The sequence below is a fragment of the Protopterus annectens genome, chromosome 3.part1 (assembly GCF_019279795.1).
Source record: "Protopterus annectens isolate FY-2018-M chromosome 3.part1, PAN1.0, whole genome shotgun sequence".
NCBI classification, from domain to species: domain Eukaryota; kingdom Metazoa; phylum Chordata; order Ceratodontiformes; family Protopteridae; genus Protopterus; species Protopterus annectens.
In genome coordinates this window covers 415,960,864-415,983,736 of record NC_056732.1, presented here as the reverse complement: position 1 = coordinate 415,983,736, position 22,873 = coordinate 415,960,864, and positions in this window count along the sequence as shown.

The following is a 22,873-nucleotide window of genomic DNA, read 5'->3' as shown; positions in this document are numbered from 1 at the left end:
CACCACAGTAGTCAGGAAATCCTTCTATGTGGCACACCTCATCACAAAAGCCTTCTCCTCTAGAAAAAAGGAGGTCATTGTTCCTCTCTACCCATCCCTCATCAGACCCATTATAGAGTACAATGCCACATTTGGCATGTATCTCAAAAGAAACGTACAACAATTGTAAAGACCACAGAAATACCTCACTAAGAGGATTACCAGCCTCAAACAGATGCCATACACAGACCATCTCCAATAATTCCAGCTTTACTCCATCGTATATCACCTACTTAGAGGTGATCTCTGCCTAACATACAAAGCTATGTCAAACCCAGAGTTGTTGGACATGCTACACTTAAAGAAATCCCAATCTTTCCAAACCTCATGCTCCAGGGATCTAAACCTTGTCACTACAATAAACAGAACATGCTGGAGGGATAGATTCCTGTCCCAAAGACTTCCCATACTATGGAACAAACTACTCATTCATGTCAAGCAAAGCTCGTCATTGGCCCTCTTTAAGAAAAATCTTCATGATGGATGGGAAACAGAAAATTCAACCCGATGATCATTTCTGCAGCACTGCTTGACAGGGGTGCAGGAAAATAATTTTCTTGGGTGGCGAAAGCCAGGGAACATTTTTGGCTAGGCTTATATAGGCCCCAGGGCCGATAGCCTAGTACCTACTTATGAACCTATGAACCTATACAATGTATTTGCAACACTGGTTTGCTCATCAGCTATTGAATTATCCACCACTAACTCAATGTTGCTAGAACATCCCCCTTCTAAAATAGTGAACATGTTCAAAAAAGGCTTTGTAGATGTCCATAGCATGAGCAGCCAGTTTCTTTTCATAACACATTTGGCTTGTAATAGATTTTTTCAGTTTTTTGAGCCTTCTGAAGCTTTATTTTATTTTTATTTCTGAGCTGGACATTTTTCCAATGCTATTTCATAGTGTCAGTGGTGCTAAAGGTGCAGAAGGCTGTGGGTTTTATTCCTGCAGCATAAGGGAGATGCTGCACTCCAGAATGTATTGTCCTTCAAATGAGATGGTAAATTGAGGCCCTGTCAGCTTGACTTGGTGGTAGTTCAGATAGCTGTAAAAAATCACATTGCATCTATCAAAAAGAGTAGGGAAAGTTCCATGAATGCCCTGGCCAGATTTCTTATAGTATTGCAAATACCACCTGAAATTTCTCCTAGTAGTGTAAATACGACCTGTGACCTAATCTCAAGCGGAATCAATTTGTTGATTATTTCTAGCTTCCTAAGGTAGGTTTTCCACACATTTACTCTTCCCATTTCTAATTGCTTTTTTTTTTCTACATAAGGGGGTAGTTACTCATTTTTTTAAAACAATGCATGGCTGCATATGAATCTCAAGCACACAACTAAAATTCAGTTCCATCCCCAGATTATCTGAATTATCAGTGTTATGAACAAATGAACTACCTGTTACAAAGTTAGGATCCTTTAGCAACACAACATCCAAGAAGTTCTCTCCATGTGTTGGAACATTAAAAATGTGATTATAATCAAAAAGGGAGCAGAGATCTACTGATCTCTTTAAAGTTCCTCTCTAGCCTGTCCTAAGTTAATGATTGGTGCATTAACTTTTACATTTACAATAAATAAATACCTTTCCTAAATGTAAAAGCATAGCTCATTCACAAGATTGTTCATTGTAAGAGCCATGGATTTATGTGCAGTCTTCAAGTGAATACCAGGAACTCCTAATATTTAATGTAACAAATATTTCAGAATGCATGGATTAGCCAGCCATATGGCTGCAAAGGGTCATTAGGTCAGCATATTTTATTTTATTTTTATTTATTTTGCATTTGATAACCGGGAAAGTCCAACTGGACGCAGGTCCATTTTCAGTGGAGGTCTGGGGAGAAAAGCTCTAAGAACATACATTCACAACATCATACAGATTTTGAATTAACTTTTCCTTAGAGGTAAAACTAACATTCCAATGAAATGATAGCATATTGCACACACTAAAAGTAAGTAAGAGCATCATTAGGTGGGACATTACATTACACATTCCAAATATGACAAGCTGTACATAGCCATCCAGTGGCTATTGGACTTGTTGGAAATGTAGTTGGTAATGATTTTTGGGAGTTAAAGGCATTTCATTGCCTGTGGTCATGATTGGACTGCAGATAGGGTGACAGAATAACAATTATTATTGTGGTGTATGGGAGTTAGTTGTAATCTAAGTTTTTTTATCCTGGGGTGAGACAGAAGCATAGCCTGTTGTTCATGAAGTAAACTTTAAGGACTTTCTTAAATTGAGTGGTAGTTTTGTTGGTTATTAGGTGGGCAGGGAGGGAGTTCCAGAGTTTAGAAATTGAGTAGCCGTAGACAGCTTTTCCTGTCTCATTGTTAAATTTGGTGACCTCTAGGTGATTTTGGGTGCTAGATCTCAGGGTTCTAGTTGTGGTGTGGGGATGTATAAGATGTTGAAGAGGTGGGATTTTGTCTGACTGGTTTAATATTTTGCGTACTAGTGAGAGTTGATTTAATTGTAGTAATAGAGGGAGTTCTAACCCGTTAAGCTTGTTGAGAGATTCACAGTGATGTGTTTTGTAAAGTGATTCTGTGGCAAATCTAGCTATCTTATTATAGCAGGATTCAAGTTTGCTTAGATCCATTTTAGGAAGGTTTGTGAGCACAGGGGAAGCATAAAGCAAGGTAGATAGCAGATGTGTCCTGGCTATTGTTGTTTAGATTGCTTTGAGAGATAGTGTTTGTTACGGTAGAGCAGTCCAAGTTTTTTGTGAACTTTTTTATGGTTTGGGCAATGTGCAAATCAAATCTGAGGTGGTTGTCTATTTCTACACCTAGCAGGTTGGTGTGGGTGGATGGGGCAATGACAGTTTTGTTGTTGGAGGGGATGGCAAAGTTGTCTGTTAGGGATAAGGATCTATGAGAGCTGAAGAGGAGTAATTTTGTTTTAGTTGGATCAAGAATGAGCTGGTCGTTGGTAAACCATGTTTCAGCTAGTGAGAAGCATTCTTGTGTTAGGGAGGGGAGGTGATCGAATGTGGGGGCTGCACAGATTATAGTGGTGTTGTCTGCATATTGGACAATGGAGGCTTTAGGTGTAGTGGATGGGAGTTGATTGGTGAAAAGAGTGAATAGTAAGGGACCTAAGATGGAGCCTTGGGGACCCCTACGGAAACAGGCAGTATGGAGGATATTTGTTTCTGCCATTGTACTGCCTGTTGCCTACCTGACAGATAGCTCTTGAACCATGTAATAGAGGAGGTACTGAGGTTTAAGGTAGAGAGTGGTTGAAGAAGTTTGAGCTGGTTAACCATGTCGAATGATTTTGATAAGTCTAAGAATGTAGCAGATACTAGAAGTCCATTATTTCTGTGATGATTGATGGTGTTAGTGAATGATGTAAGTGCAGTGGTGGTACTATGGAAGGGTCTAAAGCCATGTTGCTGGGTAGATAATAATTTGTTTTCTAACAGGTATTCCATCAGTTATGAGTGTATTCCTCCTTCAAGGATTTTTGATAAGGGGGATAGTATAGCTATAGGCCAATAGTTATTGAATTCAAAGGAGTTACCTCCTTTATGCAGTGGTATTATATGTGATATTTTCCATAAATGGGGTACTATACATTCTGAGATGGATCTTTTAATAAGTATAGTAACAGGATAGGCTATGGCTTCTGCAGCTGTTTGTAGATATTCAGCAGGTAAGTTATAGGTGGCCAGGGTGGTGGGTTTGAGTTTTTGAAGGAGTTTTTGAATGGTCTTGATTGATACTGGATGAAAGTTGAATTGGGTGTTATTATCTAGTATTTCATTTGGAGTAGATACTTTTAATGAGGTGGGGTGATAAGTATTAGTTTGATTATCAGCTAGGGCTTGGATTGTTTCAGCAAAGTATTTGTTAAATTGGGTGAGGATATTGTCTAGGTTGTTTTCTGTTTTGGGTGTGGGAGTGGATGTTTTCCCAGGTTGTAAAACAGAGCTGATTGGGGGTTGGCAGCATGTTTCTTTTGGATATTTTGATAGTAGGAGATTTTGTCCAATTTAATGATTTATTTGGCTTTGTTGCGTAGTCCAATGTAGTTTTGTTTGTTTAATTGGGTTTTACTATTGTGAAATTGTGTCCAAGCTTTGTTCCTGCTTTTGATCAATATTCTGGTGTCTTTATTTAGCCACGGAGCATATTTAGTTTTAATTCTAGTGGTTCTGGGGGGGGGGTGGTAATTTAATATTTTTAGGAAGGTTGTACTGAAGTGCAAGACAGCTTCATTGAGTGTTAAACTTTTCAAGGGGGTCCAGTTACAGCATTTTAGGCTCCTGTTAAAGTTGCTGGCATTAAAGTGATTTTTGTTTCTGATTTCCCATACTGTTACCTGGGTCATTAGGGGAGTTTTGCTTCTGAGTAGGTAAGTTGGTTGGGAGTTGCTGAGGGTGTCTGGTAGACATCCAGCTAGAGATATGTGGGATGGATGGGATACAAGTATCCAGTCCAGTATGGACTGATGTTTGGATCTTTTGTCAGTTCTAGCGGGAGATGTAATAAGTTGGGTTAGTCCATGTAGGTTTATGTGGGAGCCTGGGTTTTGGCTGGAACAGTTGAGCCGATCTATATTGAAGTCACCTAGTAGGATATATTCTTGGGGAAGGGAGGCTGAGATCTACTCTAGTAGGTTTTCCATGGCAATGATATTGTTCCCTGGGGGAATATAGCAGCCTATAATATTGATATTTTTTTTGGGTTCAGTCTTAGTTTGGCAAGAGGGAGTTCTACATTTTTGAAATCTGGGACTGTGATGTCAAGTTGTTCAAGGATAAGGTGATTTTTATATAGTATAGCAACTCCCCCTCCCCTTTTACCCACTCTGTCTGTGTGAATGATATTATACCCTGGTGATATAATTTTATTATTGTGAATTTCTGGTTTTAGCCAGGTCTCAGTTAGTATGAGAATTTCTGATGTGTATAAAGCTATTAGAGCATGAAGGTCATAAACTTTGTTAAGAATACTTCTTACACTGATATTAATAAGGAGGAGAGAGTTTTTCTGTATATGGAGTAGGGTATTATTCCCATTGGGGCTTGGGGTGTCTAATTGGAATGGGTCTGGTTGGGGTGTATGTCACCACAACATGTGAGTTTCTTTTGTAGGTATAAGTAGAGTCTGTTAAGTTTGCTGATAATTTTAGTGTGTTTTAATAAGGTGTGGGACTGACTACTGGGTGGGAGCAATTTGTGTAAGAAGTAGTCAATGTGTGTGGGTTGGTAGAGGTATGGAGCTAAGTGAATGTATGTGTAGGCTGGTGTATAGTTTAGGGATGTAGATTGCTTTGGAATGGTTAGGTTGTGATGTAGCTGGACTTGGTAGTTGGTTATGGTTGATAGTAATAGTAGGGTAGAGATTGAGGTAGTATAGAGTAGGAGTTGTAGATTTGTGATCTGTGACAACAGATACATAACTATTTAGTTAAGTAGAGTTTGTGAAGTTGTTGAAGTACAGGGTGTCTATTGTGGTTTATAGTAAACTAATTTGTGGGATAATTGGGTAATTATCTATGATAGGTAGGTGGGGTGGAGGGAGGTGTATGAAGTAACGGGGGAGCTGTGTATGGGTATAAATGTAATTGTAATGTGGTGGGTGGAAATAGGGGTAGGGTAGGGGAGTGAAGTGAGCCCAAGTGGTGCGAGGGGAAAAGAGCAGGGACCCTCTGAACTGCGAGAGGCCTGGGTTGTGGAAGGGTTGTGGAAAAAACAATCAGGAGCAGCACTTCTCGAAATTAACTGGGTCAGTACAATGCAGTTTTTTCTTGACTAAAGAACTACCCTTTTTCTTTTGTCTTATTTTTGATGGGCACAAAAAACTTTAGGGGACAGAGTTTCCTGCCTGCACAGGCTTATCTTGTATTTGCTCAGTAGGAGAAACGAGCGGCAGTGAGATTTTCTATTCACTAAGCTTTTAACTTTTTCTTTATTTCAAACTGACTACCAGCTATTGGGAGTTAATAAGCTTAGTGGCCAAAATGTGGAAGTGCAAGCCCCCAGACTAAATGCAGATAAGATGTCTGGGAAAGTATACATATATATATATATATATATATATATATATATATATATATATATATATATATATATATGTATACACACACACACATACATATATATATATATATATATATATATATATATATATATATATATATATATATATATATATATCTGGGAATGCAGCTGGTCCGTGCAGCGTGCAGCCAGTATTTGTGATATCAGAAGTGATTACACAGTACAAGTTTGGCTAACACTTTTGAATATTTTAAACCTACTCTGTTTGTGCTTAGGGCTAGGATGTCCTTGTAGACTGAAGGGAGGATAATAGCTTATCCACACAAGAGTAGTCTCAGAACTGTGACTACAGCTGAGCAAGAAGGGCAACTTCTTCATTGTGGGTGAATATCCTGGTGGCAAGCACAGACAGCGGGGATCAGAGAGATGTCCAGGATAGGGAGAGTACTATTTAAATAAATAATAAAATAAACAGGTTGGTAGGTAGTTAGGGGAAGAAAAGAAAGAATGAAGTTCATTATGTTCCTCTGAAGTAGATAGTTTAATGGATATCTTTGACAGTATTCTGACATTTCCTAACCTCCTCTGATACTGCAAATGCTGTTCTGAGTTTGCTAAATTTCTCCTGGGTTTGCCAAAATAATTCTACGTTTTGCAAACATTTTCTGTGTTTCTGGAAGTTCTCCTGTGTTTGTGCACTTTTTTCTGTATTTGTAAACATTTCTCAGAGTTTGTGAACTTATTTACAAGGATTACTGATTGTGCAGGAGTTCTGCCATTTGTTGTAACGCATTTGTTACTGCACTTGAGCTCAGAATTAGTTTGTTTTACATCAAGAAGGTTTTTTTCACTCTGGTGGGAGCAGGGGACTGATTCAACCTATCTGAGTTGGGAACTGCTGGTGGAAGGCTTATAGTGTGTTTAGCTGATTGGCCTAAGGGCTTAACTGTGTAAAAGTATTTCATCCTGCTGATACAAAAGCCTCGCATTTGTGCAATGAGCAAACAAGGTTACTCATGCAGTGTATATAAGCAAACATCTCCAGTATTTAAAATCCTGTATAGGAAACTCTCTGCATAGTCTCCCACTGTTCACAGCTGCTTGAAGAGCTGCCAATTTGTGCAGAGGGCAGCACCACTGCAGGTCATCTAATAATATATTACTAAATGCTCACACTTAGACCTTTAAGTGGCTCTCCCCTACTCCATCATATCTACTAAGGAGCTGGTATAATGGATAGGTGCTTCTCTGTCATCTCTGTTTCTGGCCTGGTGGATATGGACATCCTGAGGCAGTGTAGTAACTGCTCCATGTTCACTGACAGCCATTTAATTTTAGAATAAACACAGTGCATGAGAGATGTAGATACACAGCGTCATTGCAGCCAAAGCTCTCACATACACACATGAAAAATGAAAACCAGGCTGTTAGCATCACACCCAAAACACTCACTACAACACTAAGGAACAGACACATAGGCCCATGTAAGTGAAGGTACTCATTTGTAACCTACCAAAAAACAAGTAATCTCCGTGGTATCCCTGAAGTCTCAAAACAACCCACTAAACAAATGTAGTGGGTCCAAAAACAAAACAGTGTAAGAAACTTCTCTGTGTAGAAGATTTTCAGTCCATATATCTCTAGTTAATCACTGTATATTAATCAGATCAGACAATAGTAGTAGAAGTAGCGAACTTAAACTCATCTTAAGTCAAAACAAAACAAAAGCTAATAATAAAAAATATATAACTGCACAGCATTACTAAGTATTTGAAAGTAATCCAAGCAAGGCAGGCAGGCAGTCTGTTTCCAGTCGAAAATCCTTTATTAAGTACACAGACAAGCGATCCAAGTAAAGCAAAAATAGAGTAATAATTTCCTCACAAGCTTTCTATATATATATACTTTTTATCAGATTGGAACTGGAATCCTGCTACAACTCAGGTCCCAGGTTCAGACGGAGGAACCAGCCACAATAACAGGTACAAAAACAACAATAACAAGTGCCACAATAACTGGTGCTCCACTTATCTGGAACCCCTCTGTTAAAGCACTGACTGAAGAGGAAAAAAGTGTGTTGTTCAAAGGACTTACTTTTGTACCAAGCTGCAGGAGTGGGGTTGCTCAGGTACTGATAGACCTTAAAATGTTTGTGAGGAAGCTCAACTTAAGGTTAGAGTTTCATGGCAAAAGTAATGACATTGAAAATAAGCCTATTGATGAAACTATAAAAAGGCCTAGCAGCTATTGTCCACAACTACATCAAACACTAGCTGCATTCATGAGATGGATATCAGCAAACTGCTTAAAAAACCTCCTAATAAAAACTTTATAACTTAACACAGGGAGAAAGACAAGCATTGCTTGAGCTAGGCAATGATAAATCCAGGCATGTAATGAAGGCAGACAAGGGAGAAGGTATACTTGTGACTGATACCACTAGCTATAACCAAAAGATAGAGAACGTGCTGGAGGATAACAAATTTTATGAGTTATTTACCATGGATGACATAAAAAGAGCATATGATTTATGGAACACAAATCTCACCACATTATGGGAAGAAAAACTTATCATTGAAAATCTTTATAATTATTTATGGAGCCCATGCCCACATTTACCTTACTTTTTTGGAATACCAAAGCCACACAAGAACAGAGAAGACCCACCTTATAGACCGGTGGCAGCAAGTGGAGGTTCCCTTACTGAAGCCACAGCCATTTACCGTGATTACTTGCTGAAACCTCTAGCAGAAAAGAATAAGTCATACATAAAAGATTCAATGGATTTTTTGAGGAAAATAAGAAACATTACAGTGGAAGCTGACAGTATTTTATTAACTATTGATGTGGAATCATTGTACACAGTGCTCCCTCACAATTACTGTATAACAGCAGCTATGGAGTCTTTTAAGAAACATAATCAGGGTACACAGGCACAACTGCAAAAGTTAAGCAAGCTCATTAATCTTGTACTGGACTTCAATTTCTTTACTTTCAATAGCAAACACTACAAACAAAAAACTGGTATAGCAATGGGGGCTGCCATGGCTCCCAGCATAGCTAACATAGCCCTGGGCAAATGGGAATAGGACTTTATGTTAAACAACACAGACTACATGCAGTATATCACATGCTATTTACGTTTTATTGATGACATATTTATTGTGTGGGAAGGTGACACCTTGCAGCTTGGAGATTTTATCACTTACCTCTATCAAACAACCCCTTCCTAACGTTTACCTCTTCCCATAGCTATACTTCAACCACTTTCTTAGGTATGCAGATTTCCAAGGACACCAACAATAACAGAATCACCACTGATCTATTCAGAAAACCAATGAGGGTTAACATTACTCCACAGTAAAATTCTACATCCTACAAAAAACAAGTATAATATAGTGAAGTCCCAAGGCTATAGATTAGCTAGAATTACCACAGAGATGGAACCATTTTTGAGAAACCTGAACAACTTAGAGAATGATTTTCTAGTGAGAGGCTATGAAAGTCAGATGTTAAAAAACATCCTGCAACCCATTATAGAACTGAAAAGGACTGAAGCACCTTCACTTAACCTCCCCAGTAGAAGAATGTTAAGTAATTCCACAGAGAATAACAAATGCAAAAATAGCTGCATCCTGACATACACACTGGATTATCACAGTATCACAAATGTTATTGAAGAAAACTGGGACATTGTTACAGGAAACCCTTTTCTGATTAACATCTTAGGTGAAGCCCCATCATTTGTTCATAGGAAGGCCAGGAACATTAGAAGTTTTGTTGAATTTAAACCTAGACCATATGAGAAAAGCACTAAAAGATGTGAAACCAATTGTACATGTTGTATATTTATACAGCGATGTGATAGTTTTTATTGCTCTTATTTAAAGAAAATCATTAAAACCAGTGCAGTGGGTGACTGTAACACTACAAAAGTAATTTACAGGGCACAGTGCAATGAATGTGATGCATTCTATATGGGCAAGACTGTAAATAAACTCAAGTGTAGGATTTCATGTCATCTGTCATTAATCCACTCTGGATGTAAAAATACTGCACTAGCCAAACACCTTTCTCTTTATAAAAGACACACAGGTTTTAAGTTCTAGATCCTGGATCGCATAGACTTGGGCAATCTTGAAGGAGACATCCCGAATATTCTGGAGAAACATGAACTCATGTGGCAATTAAAGCTGACCTCTTTTAGGAAGCATGGACTAAACTACTACTGTTCAATTAAAAGTGCACTGGAACTTAGAAAATGTCCACATTGTTTACATGACTAGTTGTATTTTACTTTATTTTATTTTATTCTACCAGTTGGTTTTAAATACCATTTTAAATTAGTTGTAATTTAAGTGTATATTTTGTTTCCATCATCATGCATACATTTTTTCTTATTTTTATTTTTTTCAGGTTCTTTTTTCACTTTATTCAAAATGATGTGTAATAACAACACTAAATAATTATCCAATTATATATATTTTTATAGATAGTTTTTAGGGCTCTTGTACACAGACCTGAAGAAGTCAAGAAGGACGAAAGCGATCTTTGTTAACAATAGGCTATGAAAATAGAAACTGAATTTTACATGCAAAATGTATATGTATATATTTATATATATTTTTTGATTGCCAAATGAACTAAGGTTGATATATTTCTAGCAATGTAGTATATTGTCTTGGATAAAATCACAGACTTAATAATCTGGTTAAATAAGAGGTACCACATCATTATAAATTTTATTTAAAGTACATAAGGGTTATAATATTATTATGACAGCTACTAAGTAGGGCAGGACCAGCTCGAATGTCACACTGATGGGGGAAGGGATGTGAATTTAACATGTGTACCAATAACACTTTGTTTTACAGCACAATAAACCACTCCCATGCCTGATAAAAAGTATATATATATATATATATATATATATATATATATATATATATATATATATATATATATATATATATATATATATATATATATATATATATATATATCTTTAGAAAGCTTATGAGGAAATTATTACTCTATTTTTGTTTTACTTGGATCGCTTGTCTGTGTACTTAATAAAGGATTTTCAACTGGAAACAGACTGCCTGCCTGCCTTGCTTGGATTACTTTTGAATACTTAGTAATGCTGTACAATTATATATTTATTATTATTATTATTTGTTTTATTTTGTTTTGACTTAAGACGAGTTTACGTTCACTACTTCTACTACTATTGTCTGGTCTGATTAATATGCAGTGATTAACTAGAGATATATGGACTGAAAATCTTCCAGACAGAGAAGTTTCTTACACTGTTTAATTTGTAATCTACCCAAACCTCCAAGACCTCCTAAAAGCCTCTCTTAGTGGCCCTGTTCACACTCAAAAAAGACAGCACCTCACAAAATACATAACTCTGAAAATCATAGTAGTCCTGCTTCTAAGCCCATAAGGCAACACACCATACAATCAAACATTCTATTTATTGGGGATTCCATTGTAAGACATACTGATGTCCCCCTTACCAGGCTAAACAAGGAGAAGATCACAGTGAGCTGTCTGGAGCCAGGAACCACCAGATCAAGCATGCACTTAGGTCTTTAAACCACAAGTACCAGTATGACATGGTCATAGTCCATGTGGGTGTAATGACCTAAGACATATCTCACTGGACTATATGAACAGAACATGATGGAGTTGTCTAAATATGTCCCCCTGGTGGGTATGAATCTAGCATGGAGTCGCATCCTACCTTCACTAATGATAATTCCACAGTACCAGCAAAAAATGATTGACTTCAACAATTGGCTTAGTTTTTGGTGTCACAACAAGTGGATCCAATATCTGTCAGCCTTGGAGACATGATCAACAAACCACAATGCTTTGCTAGAGATGATTTACACTTGTCACCACTTGGCTTCCAGAGACTGGTAAAAACTTTATCTATCCCCATAGTGCCTTTTTATAGGCTGTGCCAAGTTGTTAAAACCTCCAACATAACAAAAATCACTCACAACTACCTAAAGATGCTGATGTTCAATGCTAGGAGTTTAAATAAAAAACAAACTCCCTGGAAGCGCTCCTCACCCTGAAGAATGCAGACATATGGACAGTCATGGAAACATGGTTCAGAACCATAGAAAGCACCCCGGCTATCAAAGGCTACAATGCCTTTCATACATTTCAAGCCTTGCCAGTTCAGGATAATAAAAAGGGAGGAGGTATCTCAGTGTTCATAAAGGACAAATACACTGCTAGACTGGTCCAACAACATGACATGCTTGAGCTGCTCCATGCCCGACTAACCATATGTCCAACCCACTATCATATCCATGCCAGCTGCAGATCCCCTAATATGAGTCTGGAAAGCCACACCTCCTACTTAAACCTGCTGGAATGTCTTAACATTCAGCCAAACACCATACTTATGGGTGACTTCAAATACCCCTTCATAAACTGGAAGACTTACACAACCTATAATTCACTTGCTCAAAGGTTTTTGGACTTCGTCAATGCAAACACCTTGGAGCAACTAGTTAGCTCCCCAACTAGGGGTACAAATATCCTAGACCTAGTACTCATGAACATGGGAGGATGCTGCTCCATCCCATGTATTAAATCCTTCCTGGTAAGATCTTAACACAAAATTATCTCCTTTACTATTAAAAATAACCTAGAACCCTCATCAAACTCCAACCCTGTTAATAACTTTGCTAAGGCCAATTACCTCAAGTTAAGTGACAGCTTATTAAACTTCCAAGCCCCTCCAAACCTGGATGACATTGTGGCCTACTCTGAGCTGTACACAAACACACTGTACAACCACATTCATAACTGCATAGAGAAGGCAATACCTGTCTGAGTCAAACCTATGATTACTGGCAAAAATATACCACCTTGGTGGACCTGTAGCATAAGCAGGCTATTTAACAAAAGGAAAAAAAATCCTCTCGAAAGCCAAGAAGGAATAGACAAAAACAGTGCAAAAAGACACCCACCAGTCTAAACAAAAAAAAATTAGAAAGCTGTTCAAATCTGCCAAAGCAAACTGTGAGGCAAAGATAGGCTCCCAGGTGAAAGAAAGCATAAGGTTTTTAAAATTATTTTCATAACTTCAGGCAAAACACTCAGCAATGTGCCAAGTTAATCATGAACAGCAACATTTATACCCAGCCTGAAACTATAGCAAATCTGCTGGCCCACAACTTCATTTCAAAATTCTCACCTCCATCACCTCCAACCACATCCAAAGAAATATCTGCAACCATCCCCCTACCAGTCATTATGAGGAACTAGATCCTGCACAGCAAGGGAAGGAATCAGAAACTGTGGCAACTCTGATGCAGTCAATCTTGTGGAATGCTAGGCCAGTGAGTTCCTGTATGAAAGAGCAACAGATGACACAGGACACAAATGAAGAGAATGTGGCACAGGAAGATGCTCTGGAACTTTCTATAGAATGCCTCCAAGAAATGGAGAGCAAAGAATGTGCCCTCAGTTTAGAAGAAAACTATTTAAGAAAAGAGTTGCTTGATTTAATAGAGATGGACAGACATATTAAGATCAATGAAAGAAATAGACTACAGAAAGTCAATAAAACTCAAAAAGTTAGAAGTTTGATAAAACAAATGAACACAGTAATTAAGAGTGTTCATAGAGGTTCATGTGATATAACAGAAATAAACAGGATATATTACTGTGCAGCAAATTAATAAAAGATAAAGTCTTGCCACAAAAACACAGGGCATTAAGGGAAAGGAAGAGGAGAAATCAAATGCCATCATGGATGCATCAAACATAGAAAACTATAAAGCAATTAAGACAAGAAGTGTCACTGTTAGAAAATGGAGAATAGGGAATAAATCAACTAAAATACTGAGAAAGATAGAGGTGATAAAACAATGCACAGTATCAGAACAGATCAGAATCTATTATTTACTATCCCAAATAATAAACTATAAATATCAGCAGAGACAGAAAAAGTCAGAAGATATGCAGATAAAGGAAAAGTACAAAATACGAAATTTATTGATGACCCAAAAAGTTGTATAGGAAACTGAGAAACAAAGCAAAAAGAATTGAAACACCACCAAAAAAGAAGAAATATATGCATTTTGGCGAAATATCTATGAAGATCCTGTGGAACATAACAAAAATGCTGACTGGATAGAAGCAAAAGAAAGAATAAGAAGTTCAAATGTTCAGTATATGAAATGGGATGAAGTAACAGCCAGAGAGATTGAAACAAAGTTAAGAAAAGCTCTTAATTGGAAAATCCCAGGCCCAGAAGCAGTACCTATCTTCTGACTAAAACTGTTAACATCTTTACATGAAGATTTAGCCATGAGTAAGAAATTTATATGTGTACCCCGAGCAAACATCAACCTGGTTAACAACATGAAAAACAATACTCCTACATAAGAGCAAACATGCAAGCTATCCTAAAAACTATAGACCAATAACTTGCCCTCTGATGATCTATAAACTATACAGTGGAACTGATGCCAATAGAGTTTATAGTCATTTAGAAGAAAACTCAATCATGGCAGTAGAACAAAAGGGTAATAAAAGAAAGTCATACGGAACAAAGGATAATTTCTTGTTAAATAACATCATAATGGAGAACTGTAAAAAGGGGAAGAATCAAAGCATGGCATGGACAGACTATAAAAAAGCCTTTGATAGTATTCCAAATTCATGGATAAAAGAATGCTTAAAATGTTTAAGATACACCCTATACTGATCAATTACATAACAGCAACCATGAAACAGTGGCAAACCACTTTGCAGTTAAGCCATGACAAAGGACAAATTATTATTCCAAGGATAACAATTCAAAGGGGGATATTCAAGGGTGACTCTCTGTCACTGCTGCTCTTTTGTCTTACCCTTAACCCATTAAGCTGTTTACTTAACAGATTAGGTCATGGCTACAATTTGGCTCCCAGAAAACTATAAAATGTAAAGAATTCTCATCCTCTTTTTTGGATGATTTAAAACTGTATAGTTCATCAGATGAGGAACTGGAAGCACAACTGCAAGTCATCAAAACTTTTTCAGATTATATAAGAATGTCATTTGGTCTTGATAAATGTGCAAAAGCAACCTTTAAAGCAGAAAAGCTGCAGCACCAAGAAAACATCAGTCTGAGATACGAATGTGATACAAATGAACTTAAGCAACAAGAAATTAATAAATATTTGGGAATTGATGAAGACTCAACAATAAAAACATGAACAAATGTGAATAAAACTTAGGAATATTTTAGAAGGCTAAAATGAATACTGAAAAAAACAGCATTCACATCTTGGAACAAAGTCCAAACTATAAACTGATTTGCTCCTCCTGTCCTAAATTACAGTTTTAGAGTGACTTGACTGGTCCCAAAAGGTGTTGGATCATTTGGGCAGGAAAACAGGAAGGATAGCTCATGCTGGACAAATGATTTAGAAAAATTATCATATTACAAGATTATATATTCCCTATTCCGAAGGAGGCATGGGCCTCCTTTAAATTGATTATATGTATAAATCTGCAGTCATGGGACTGTATATAATCTGCTGCCCTCACAAGACCCAAATGTAGTGAAAGTTTTGAAACATGAGGAGAATAAATCTAAGATGACTTCCCTGCTTAGTCTAGCAGAAGCATATCGGTGTCAAGCAGGAATGGAAATCAAACCAGAAGTAGATAAAAATCAGGCAGCAACTGAATGTGCCATAAACCAAAAGAAAGAATATAAGGTGAAGGATCAGATGAGAAGGTAAAAAATGTGGAAAATGCATAAATATAGCTGCAAGTATATAAAACTCTTGGAACAACCTCATGTTGATCAGGATCAAACATAGGAATGGTTAAGGAGAGGTGAATTTAAGCCAAAAGATGAAAGGTTAATATTGGCAGGCCAAGATAGTGGACTACATACACACTGGTTTACAAAATCCATTGAACAGGTGGGAAAAAAAAGACAAATAAGATTTGTAAAACAGAACTGGAAACAGTTGCACATCTTGTTGCTGGTGGTGATACACTAACAGCATTAGGACTGTATACTGAAAGACATAATAATCTGGCAAGACTGTTACATCTGGGATTGTGCAAATATTATAATACTGAAGTAATAGAAAAGCACTGGAAACATGAGCCACAAAACATTATAGAAAATGACCAAGTTTATATCACATGGGATCATCCATTACCAAAAGTTCAAAAAACAGATGCAAGAAAAACAGATATAGTAGTCCATGAAAAGAAGACAAAAGTAGCATTGATCAATGAAATGTCTACACCCAGTGACTATATTGTCTAACATACAGAGAGATACAAAGTCATAAAATACCAGGATTTGCAGGCAAAAATGAGGACAATGTGGAATAAAAATACCCAGACAGTCCCTGTAGTAGCAGGAGCAACAGGGCTTATAAAAAAGACTTTATACTCATACCTAGATATATTACCGACACATGTAACTCAATATAATCAAGTACAATGTTCCTGTCTGCATGTACCTAACCAGGCACTTACATCAATTGGAGCGGTCCCAGAGGTTTATCACTAAAAAAAATACAAAATATAAAACACATGTCTTATGCAGACTGAGTAAAGGTCCTGTCCCTTTAATCTATCTCATATCATTTATTGAAAGGGGACTTATTTCTGACCTACAAGGCATTATCTGATCCAACTCTGATGAAAATGTTACATATTCACAAGAAAAATTATACAGGGGTTTCACATTCAGTGGACCTGGACCTTATTTGTGACTCTAACAGGATTTGCTGGAGAGGTAGATTTCTATCCTAAAAGCAACCTCGTCTATGGAATAAACTTCCTATCTTCATAAAACAAATCCCATCCCTAACTCTATTCAAAAAGAATTTGGATAAACAGATGGGGAAGAGTAAATTTACTCCTGGGTAGTGTCCATGTCCCTTATGGACACAGACAGTCTGTAAAATGACTCAGGGCTCCAGTACCCAAAGACCCATGACCCTGATACCACCCCATCTCATATATGGGGAATTAAGATATAATATTGTCATATCCTGGTTATTGTTGGCTAGGCTTGTAAAGGTTCTAGTTCCATTAGCCTAGTAATCACCTATTAACCTTGAGACTGCGTTATGCACTTTTAAGAGCTGATTTAACTATTAATGGAAATGCAGCAAATTTTCTTGATGTCACCCTATAGAAAGAATAAGTCAAATATATTTAAAACATTACGTAAGTGTTAATAATATATTAAATTTCATAAGTAGTCATCTTTATTATATTAAAATTAACTTTCCAAAAGGTTAGTTTATACACACACATGCACACACACACACACACACACACACACACACACACACACACACACACACATATATATATATATATATATATATATATATATATATATATATATATATATGGTTCCCATTCAGAAGCCTGAAACATCATAAGCCTGAAAATCAAAATCCTGAAACCAAAAGCCTGAAAATTCAGAATCCTGAAAACTCAAAATCCTGAAAGACCAAAATCCTGAAAGACCAAAATCCTGAAACTCAAAATCCTGAAAACACAAAATAGACATACTGATGTCATTGTGGCTTTGCTATTGTTAGCCCTGTGGTGTTAGGTCATGCGTTGGGGTTAGGTAAGTGTGCGTTGGTTTTATTTTAGGGTTAGGCGGTTTAAGTGAGTTAGGGTTAGGGCACAGGTTAGGCATGTATGCAATAGTGACAAATATTGGGGTTAGGGGCGGTTTAAGTGAGTTAGGGTTAGGGCAGGTCAGGTGAGTGTGCGATAGTGACGGACCTTAGGGTTAGGGTTAGGGTCAGGGTCAGTTGGTGGATATTAGTGTCTTTATAGTGACATATTAGCATTATTTGTGTTTTCAGGATTTTGAGTTTCAGGATTTTGGTCTTTCAGGATTTTGGGCTTTCAGGATTTTGAGTTTTCAGGATTCTGAATTTTCAGGCTTTTGGTTTCAGGATTTTGATTTTCAGGCTTATGATGTTTCAGGCTTCTGAATGGGAACCATATATATATATATATATATATATATATATATATATATATATATATATATATATATATAATTTATGTATCAAAAAGTCAACTGGTAAAATATTACACAGAGGGAATTCCACACCAATAAAAGAAAATTGCTTGAAAGAAAATGTCCATCTATGTTATTAAGTAAAAAAAGAGAAGAAAATAATGCAAACTATGGAGGCAGACAGTTTACAGTCACTATTTAAATAGCAGGTTTAATTCAGCAGACATTGACATCAGCAGGCAGCTGATTCATCCTACTGAGGAACAGGAAGCTAGTATGCATCAACTGTTGCCTTGACACAGTAACCAGGTGCAAATGTCAAGAAATGGTGAATTCAACAAGTAGATTGATTTCTGAAATATATCAAATACTAGGACAACTGGCACCTATAATCCAAACCTGAGGACAAAAAAGGTCTTCCTGAAAAAAAAAGAAAGTCACCTGCAACTGTAGCAAGCTATTACTAATACTCTGAGCTCCTACCTGCTAGTGCAGATGCCTAATTTGCATTAATCTGAGGCTTCTTAAATGATACTGCACTTTCTATTAGTGCCATGTCAGCAGTTCATGACCTCTAAAAATATTTTCTAGGGCAGTTGTCCCCTTCACCTCACCCTAATTACAACTCTCTCCAACAGTGAGGAAAGGAATACAATCATTCCTGATAATAATGATGGTATTCATAGTTATTGCAGAAACACTTTAAGGCAATCATTATTGTTCACGTGTAAGACCAGCCAAACTGTGACCATTTGCACTAATGCACAATGGCCTCAAATAAACTATGGAAATTAAGTCATAGTGAACTGGTAATGAGAAATGATGCAAAATGCTACATCAGCTCTGTGTGCAGATTCATTACAAGGGGGATGAATTACATCTATCTACTTTACAGTTACTGAAGATGACCTTTAACTGCTAGCATTGCTATTTCCTGGTGTTAGCTGCTAGCTTTGGCTGAGCCAGAACCACAGACACATAACACCACTTGTCAGCCAAGAAGTGGTAAATATAGACAGAGAATAACACATCATAATTTTGATAATCAGATAATCCTTGATAGATTCAGAGTGGATATGGTACTCAGGGTATATGTGGCCTTCCTATCACTGTGGATATGAAGACAAATATATAGCCATCACTATATTTGCTGCAGGGACATTCCTGAGTCAGACAGGAGTCACATTAGGTGCCTTGAGGATACATCAGCAGTTCTTGGATGTAATCTTGGCACATTGGGATCAGTACATCTATTTCCCAGTGTCACCTCATGATCAAGACTAGAGTATGCATACCTTTCTATGAGGTGGCACATTTCCCTGTGGTGCTTGGTGCAATATATTGCTCACATGTTGCCATCAGGTCCATAAGGGGAGTAATACCACATTAGGAAGGGTTACCATTCTTTCAACTACCAAGCAGTGTGCGGTGCTTTGTGGTGCATTTCCAATGTGTCTACCAAGCATCTTGGCAGTGCTCATGATTCCCATATCTGGCACATTATCTCACTCTCTCACCTTTTTCTGCATGGTAGGAAGCCTAGTGGTCATCATGATTGAAGGTGGGAATGCTTTTTTTTTCATTTATTAGTTATTCATAGTAAAATATGTTTAATACTAAAACACTTTTCTTTTGCTTTGTCTCCCCCTTTTCTCTTTTTTTCCTTTTGTTTTTCAGGTGATGCATGGTATACACTGGAGCCATGGCTCTTCTTATCAGTGAGAAATCTTAGTAGAGCTGTGGAAAATAATTTTAATACAATGTTGTTCCAGACTTACGCTGTCGTCAAGAGAGTTTCTGGCATGTTAAAAAGCCATTTCAGATGCCTGAATGAGTCCAGGGGTGCCCTTCACTATGACCCACTACTGCATGCAGGATGTTTATGGCAGATTAATTCTACACAACATAACCATAACCATGTGCCAGTCTGGTGGTGAAGTGACCCATGCTTTCACTACAGCTCCCAGTATAGGTCCTACTGTAATTAATGATAGCCAGCTGTAGATCTTACTGTGATTAATGATGGCCAGTTGTAGGTCCTACTGTGATTAATGATGGCCAGCTGTAGGTCCTGCTATAATTAATGATGACCAGCTGTAGGTCCTACTGTGATTAATGATGGCCGGCTGTAAGTCCTACTGTGATTAATGATGGCCAGCTGTAGGTCCTACTATGATTAATGATGGCCAGCTGGCAGCAGTATTAAGGGACCCCATTATCCAGGCTGATGCACAGAATACTGCTGTGCAGGTAAAGAGGTGGTGTCTAGTCCAGAATTATGGAACATGTCATTTTTGTCAGTGTTTCCTTTCTTATAAAAATTACACAGAGTATAATTGATGCATGCAGTGCTATGTGTGGTCTACATTGTGTGATGCGGGGTTTACGGTCACTGTTCATCAGACATTCCCTTTTATCTTAAAATAATACTTTTAATTCAGAACAGCTACTTCTATTATTGTTTATAAAAAGTATGGCTACTTGCTCAGTGACACCAGTTCAGGGATGCTATGAGGTATCATATAAGGAATATTTATATTTTTGAATTTTTTGCAGAAGAAAGTTTTCTTAGGGACCGTACTTAAGTATGCATATAATCAGTCTGTTGTAATGGTAAATTTAATAAAGTATGTTATTTTAGTAGCTGACTGCTTGGAATTTGCCAAATTGTATGTATTACAATCTTTAAACTTGCATTTAACATGAGGTCATACTTTGCACTGGAATGGAAATGTATTGCATGCTTTTTATGCTTAACTATGATATATTAGAAATGACTTGCTATTCTCTCTCTTAAGGTACTGGATCAGATGAATTCATTATGTTATACACACCAAGTTGCATTCTCAGAAATAGAAATCATCATTTGTGCAGTGCTAAGGGTGAAGTGGCAACAGTGCTAGTGTAGATGGCAGGATACTCACGGAATCTTTTTTTCAGGCGTGTGTTATTCTCCTAACTGTATTGATTGTTTATGTTTCATGTAATTCTCAGCTTTATGATTGCTGATTTTTTCATAATGGATGGACCCTTAAAGATTTTAAGCATTGCAGTTTGCATGTTATGCTTTACACCCTTCTTTTCAGATTATTTTCTTTAACAGTAAGCATTACCATTATTTAAATGGATTATATGCACATGCAAAACCTTTTAATACTGGATTACATTGTGTACACACATTCTGCTTATTTATTTTTTTACCACATTGCATTTGAAGTTAAACATTAACATTGGTGCATTGAAAGGCATGATAGCAAATGGTACATTTCATATTTTAAATCCCTGAAATGTCTAGCGTGAGTCACACTAGGTAAGGACCATATATAACATAGGTTCATAGCTTCATAGGTAGGTACTAGGCTATCTGCTGGAAGGCATTTATAAGCCTAGCCAGAATGTGTTGGCTTTCGATGCCCCCTTAGATTAGTTCCCTGTGCCTCTGTCCAGAAGAGCCACTGAAGTGACCCCTGGGTAAACTTTCTGTTTCCCATCCACTTGTCAAGATTTCTCTTGAAGAGTGTTAACGAGGAGCACTGCCTAATGTAGATTGGAATCTTATTCCAAAGCATGGGAAGTCTCTGGGACAGGAATCTATCCCTCCAGCACTTCATATGAAGTTTAGATCCCTAAAGCATGTGGCTCGAGGGAATATGTTTTTCTTTAGGTGGAGCATGTCCATCAATTCTGGGTTGGACATGGCCTTGTATGTCAGGCAGAGATCACCTCCGAGTAGGCGGTATGCAACCAAGTACAGCTGGAGTTTCTTCAGTTGAGCTGCATAGGGCATCTGTTTGAGGCCAGTGATCCTCTTGGTGAGGTACTTATGTGGTCTTTCCAGCTGTTGCAGGTGTCTTGTAAGGTACATCCCAAATGGGGCATTGTACTCTATGATGAGTCTGATGAGTGATGAGTAGAGTGGCACAATAACCTCTTTTGATCTGGATGTGAACCCTTTTGTGATTAGGTGGGCCACATAGAAGGATTTTCTAACCACTTTGGCAATGTGATTATCAAAGGAGAGATTACTATCTACTTGGGTCCCCAAATCCCTTATTACGTCTTCTGTATTTAGGGGACTACCACCTATGTGGTAGTTTGTGGGTACTTTGTTTTTTCTAAAGGGGATGACTATGCACGTTTTGGCATTTAGCTTGAGGTCATGATTTTGACATCAGGTATCTGTCTCAGTGAGACCCTTTTGGAGGATGTCTGTGTCAGCTGGAGAGTCAATTATAGCCCCTAGTTTGCAGTCATCTGTGAACTTGGTCAGCCATAGTCCTCTTGTGCTTGCCTGTACCTCAGAGAAGTATATGCCAAACAGGAGGGGTCCTAGGACTGAGCCCTGAGGAACAACACTTGTAACTGGTTTAGAGTCAGACCTATCTCCCGCAACTCTCACCATGTGGGTTCTGTCCGTTAGCCAGTTGGCAACCCATCTTGTGACATAGGGGTTTATGTTCAGGCTGGTGAGCTTGTCTATAATACCTGAATGGAGAATGGTGCCGAAGGGCTTTGTGAGGTCTAGGTAGGCTGTGTGTACCACCTTTCCTTCGTCTATAGCCTTGGTAGCTGTCTCAAAGAAGTCCACCAGGTTTAGGAGGCATGATCTGCCCTTAAAGCCAAACTGGGTAGGGTCCAGTGTTTGGAGGTTCCCAATGTCTCTGTTAATGAGTTCCATAGCCTTGCAGACCAAGCTAGTCAGGCTTATAGGGCGATAGTTCCCAGGGTCTGTTGTGGCTCCACCTTTGTGGAGCAGAATAACCATTGCTGT